The sequence below is a fragment of the Amblyraja radiata genome, chromosome 28 (assembly GCF_010909765.2).
Source record: "Amblyraja radiata isolate CabotCenter1 chromosome 28, sAmbRad1.1.pri, whole genome shotgun sequence".
Lineage (NCBI taxonomy): Eukaryota > Metazoa > Chordata > Chondrichthyes > Rajiformes > Rajidae > Amblyraja > Amblyraja radiata.
This window is the reverse complement of record NC_045983.1, coordinates 32,279,393-32,284,969: the sequence shown is the minus strand read 5'-3', so window position 1 is coordinate 32,284,969 and position 5,577 is coordinate 32,279,393.

Sequence of the window (5,577 nt, the reverse complement as noted above, 5' to 3'; positions counted from 1 at the left end):
GACAGGGACTCGCAACAAACAGGGTTATTGGAAGTGATTTGCCTTATATTAATATTTTCCTTTTCTTGATTTAATTTTACCCGGGGACAGTGGCAACAATGTCAAACGCTCCGCAATCTCGCGCAGCAAAGGGCCTGTCCCACTGTACGAGGTAATTCAAGAGTTCTCCCCGCGTTTTCCCCTGATTTGAACTCAGAGAATATCCGTAGCGAGTTTGTGGATGTCAAGTAGCGGCTCGTAATGCTAACGGCAGGTACTCGGGGAATCCGGTAAACTCGTGACGTTTTTTCAACACTGTGAAAAATGTCCACGAGTGAAAAAAATACTCGTGATGAAAAATATTGTCACATTTTTACTCGTACGAGCCGCTACGGGACATCCACGGACTCCTACAGGCCCGCTACGGACCTTCTCCGAGTTCGAATCGGGGGAAAACTCGGGAGAACTCTCGAATTACCTCGTACAGTGGGACGGGCCATTTACGTCAAGACTCGAGAGTCGAGAGTGTTTTATTGTCATATGCCCCGAAACGGAACAATTAAATTCTGACTTGAAGCAGCACAATCGATGTGTCAACATTAGTTAGACAAAAATGCTGGAGAAACTCAGCGGGTGAGGCAGCATCTATGGAGCGAAGGAAATAGGCGACGTTTCGGGCCGAAACCCGGAAGGTTTCCAGTTGCAAACATCCAATGCTGGTCATCGATGTACTTGGGCCAATCGCTCCAATTTGGTGCCCTTGAAGTCTCTAAACAACATTCTTTTACTTTACTTTTTAGATACAGCGCAGAAACTGGCCATTTGGCCCACGGAGTCCGTGCCGACCAGCGGTCACCTCATACACGAACACCATCCTATACACACTAGGGAGAATTTACAATCTTACTGAAGCCAATTTACCTTCAAGCCTGTACGTCTTTGGAGTGTGGGAGGATCCGGGGAAAACCCGCGCAAGTCACGGGAAGAACGTACAAACTCCGCACAGACAGCACCCGTGGTCAGGATTGAACTAGGGACTCTGGTGCTGTGAGGCAGCGACCAGGCCGGCTGGCCCCCATATGTTGATTCCTCAAGTTCTTGGCGAAATGACTAGCAATCTTTGTAACACCATTCCGCTGACTCCTAGCCAGTACCTCGTGTTGTAGACAACAAGGTACTGCAGCTCTAGCGCTGCGCCACTGTGCCACTCCTGATCTCACTTTGTTTGGTATATCATGTACTGTCTTTCCGCTGACTGGTTAAGGGCCTGTCCCACTTACGCCACCTTTACAGGCAACTGCCGGCACTCGTCATAGGTCGCCGAACTTTTCAACATGTTGAAAATTCAGCGGCAACCAGAAAGACACTACGACTCTTTGGAGACCTCTCACGACCATAGGAGACCCCTCACGACCATACAGGCGACCCCTGGCGACATGTCGCGGGCAACCTCTCACCACCATAGGAGACCTCACGCCGTCAAGGCGCTGCGTACGCCCTCAATGCGCCTGTGGGACGACAGGCCGTTGGCGCGTGAAATTTTCGGATTGTCGGAGCCCCGCGCGATGTCGGGACCAGCCCCGCACAACTCCATACGCCTCCGCGCTTCGAAGTGGGACCGGCCCCGCACGCCTCAAGCGACCACGTTTGGTCTCGCTAGACGCATACAATCGCATGCTGGTGGAACAGGCCCTTTACTATTCATCCCCAGTCCCAAACTCAGGTTTCAATCCTGATTCTGTGTTGAACCAATTTACCTTTTCAAATATTCAATAAATGGAGACCATATTCTAACAAAAAGTTCTGGTTTATCAATTTAAGACAAGTCTTATTTTTTCCAAGTGCAAGGTCTCAGTCATTTCCGTAAACCACATTTTAATTGTGGGGCTGCTGGTTTTTTCCAGAATTTGAGTATTAATTTTTTCGCAGTTATGAGACTGTAATCAAGAAATTGTCTCTGACTTGTCGTGAAGTTTGTAGTACGTTCTGATAACCCTAATATTATTAATTTTGGCTCTGGGTCCAATTGGATATTGATAACTCCAGAAATAATTTTTAAAATGTCCACTCAGAAATGTTGGATTTTTATACGTTACAAAGGTATGCGTTAAGTTGGCTTCTTGAAATTGACATCTATCACAGAGAGGGGAAATATTTGGAAAAATCCTATTTAATTTTACCTGCGAATAATGTAGTCTGTATAATATTTTGATATTTCAAAATATCATAAAAAGTTTTTCACTGTACCTCGGTACACGAATTATAATCTAGCTCACACAGCTCAACGTGACGAGCTTCAGCCGGTAGGAGAAATGCGCCAGCGATCTCAATAAACGAAATGTTTGTGAGGCAACAGTACAGAATATTTTAACAGATGTCGGCACATTCTCAGCAGGCTATGGACTCATTACCATAATAATCATCTCATTAGTACAGGCTAAATTACCACCGTAGATACATGTATAGGTTTTATGATTTTACTTTATTACAGCTTGCTTGCGCGTATTGTTAAGCAGTGTAAAATGCTTGTAAGTGCCCGTTTGCCATTTGCCCATTCTATGATATTCATATTTCATAATTCCTTCTGCTGTTCCCGTACAAACGTTTTCCCAGCACGAAATTGGGAAATGCAGAGAGGAAGAAAAAGTGAGCAGGGGGAATGTGTTCACTTTTACAGCACCACCTCTTGGAGGAGATCTTCCTTTAGTGACTACTGAGGTATAGCGAGCACAATCTGTCGTGAGAACTGCCTGGAAGTTAGAGAAGTCAACATTACTTGAAGTTAGAGAAGTCAACATTCATAGACAATAAACAATAGACAATAGGTGCAGGAGTAGGCCATTCGGCCCTTCGAGCCAGCACCGCCATTCAATGTGATCATGGCTGATCATCCCCAATCAGTACCCCGTTCCTGCCTTCTCCCCACATCCCTTGACTCCGCTATCTTCAAGAGCCCTATCTAACTCTCTCTTGAAAGTATCCAGAGAACCAGCCTCCACCGCCCTCTGAGGCAGAGAATACCACAGACTCACAACTCTCTGTGTGAAAAAGTGTTTCCTCATCTCCGTTCTAAATGGCTTACCCCTTATTCTTAAACTGTGGCCCCTGGTTCAGGACTCCCCCCCATCATCGGGAACATGTTTCCTGTATGTTATCTTTGGACACACTGTGTGCGAGGTGTGAAAACGCACACCTCCAGATTCAGGGGCTTCTATGTTTCTTCTATGTCTACCTTCGATTTTCCCAGCATCTGCAGTTCCTTCACAAACATCATTTTGATGATCTGTTACTTCTGATCTTTAATGTAAAGTCCTGAATTGTAAATAGGTGAAATGAGCAATATCGTTCAACTATGAATCTTCTTGGAAATGATTGTTTAATCTATAAAGACCAAGATCAATTATCAAATAACCTCCCCATTAAAATTAATTGAGTTAGAAATATTTGACATTTCGCAAAAATACGGTGGACACAAATGCATTAGGGCTGCTTGTGATTGGTGTCAGTATCATTATATCTTGTTGTTGGAGATGTAATATTATTAATATTTAAATATTTATGTGGCTGGCTATTATTGTCAATTACACATTTTCAAGTAGAGTCAAATATGTCACACTCTGCAAACAGGAATGAAGATTTACATGCTAAAGTACTTAAAAAATACTTTTGTTACAGTATATTGGTTTCATTCAAGTGTTCCCCCTCCAGCCCTGCTCCTTTTCATCACACTGATGTGAGAGGAGAGAGCTATCGACCGTAATGCATTAGCAGAGTTTTTTCTGAAGAAGGGATACCTGTGGGCAGCACGGTGGCGCAGCGGTAGAGTTGCTGCCTCGCAGCGCCAGAGACCCGGGTTCCATCCTGACGCTGGGTCAAGAGTCAAGAGTTTAGAAGGATAAGGGGGGGGATCTTAGAGAGACATATAAAATTATAAAAGGACAGGACAAGCTAGATGCAGGAAAAATGTTCCCAATGTTGGGCGAGTCCAGAACCAGGGGCCACACAGTCTTAGAATAAAGGGGAAGCCATTTAAGACTGAGGTGAGAAAAAAAAAAATTTCACCCAGAGAGTTGTGAATTTGTGGAATTCCCTGCCACAGAGGGCAGTGGAGGCCAAGTCAGTGGATGGATTTAAGAGAGAGTTAGATAGAGCTCTAGGGGCTAGTGGAGTCAAGGGATATGGGGAGAAGGCAGGCACGGGTTATTGGTTGGGGACGATCAGCCATGATCACAATGAATGGCGGTGCTGGCTCGAAGGGCCGAATGGCCTCCTCCTGCACCTATTTTCTATGTTTCTAAGAGTCAAGAGAGTTTATTGTCATGTGTCCCAGATAGGACAATGAAATTCTTGCATTGCTGCAACACAACAGGATATTGTAGCCATAAATACAGATCAGATCAGTGTGTCCATATACCATAGAATCAAATACACAGGACAAGATGTTAAGAAGTCCCTTGTGCCAATAGGTGGGGAGCATTTCACGACATTCGTTGATTGTTGACGATTGTACACCCACATCAGTGTACACACATATCAGAATCAGAATTAGAATCAGAATCAGATTTTATTCGCCAAATATGTTTTGCAACATACGAGGAATATACACACATCAGTTGTCTGTACGAGTTTGTTCGTCATTCCCCGCTATTCAATCATGGCTGATCTATCTCTCCCTCCTAACCTCATTCTCCTGCCTTCTCCCCATAACCCCTGACACCCATACTAATCTCTCTGCCTTAAAAATATCCACTGACTTGGCCTCCACAGCCTTTAGTTGTGTTTTATGTTTCACTCCATAGATGCTGCCTCACCCGCTGAGTTTCTCCAGCATTTCTATCTGAACCATAACATCCTGCTCACCAGACTCAAAGACCTCGGCATTGAAGGCTCTGCACTCAGCTGGCTCCGTTCCTACCTTTCCAACAGATCCCACTTCATCTCTCTCCACAACCACACCTCTGCTACAGCCACAGTCACTCAAGGCGTTCCCCAAGGCTCCGTACTCGGCCCCCTCCTCTTCATCATCTACATCCTCCCCCTTGGTCAGATACTCCGCCACTTCAACCTGGACTTCCACTGTTACGCTGACGACACCCAGATCTACCTCGGCACCAAATCCCCTCACAACCCCCTCTCCCAAATCAACTCCTGTTTGTCAGCTATAAAAACCTGGATGCAACATAATTTCCTCAAACTCAACAGCGATAAGACAGAATTCCTCCTCATAGGCTCCAAAGCCACACTCAGCAAAATCAATAACCCCACTCTCACCATCGACGGCACCACTGTCTCCCCATCTCCCCAGGCCCGCAACCTTGGCGTGATCTTTGATTCCACCCTCTCCCTTGAGCCTCACATCCGCCATGTCATTAAAACCTCCTTCTTTCATCTCCGCAACATCGCCAAACTCAGACCCTCTCTCACACCTCCCGCTGCTGAAAGACTCATCCATGCCTTCATCTCCTCCCGACTGGACTATTGCAACTCACTTCTCCTTGGCATCAGCTCTGCCTACATCAACCGATTCCAACTGGTCCAGAACGCAGCAGCCCGACTCATCACCCACACCAAATCCTGGCATCACATCACTCCAGTCCT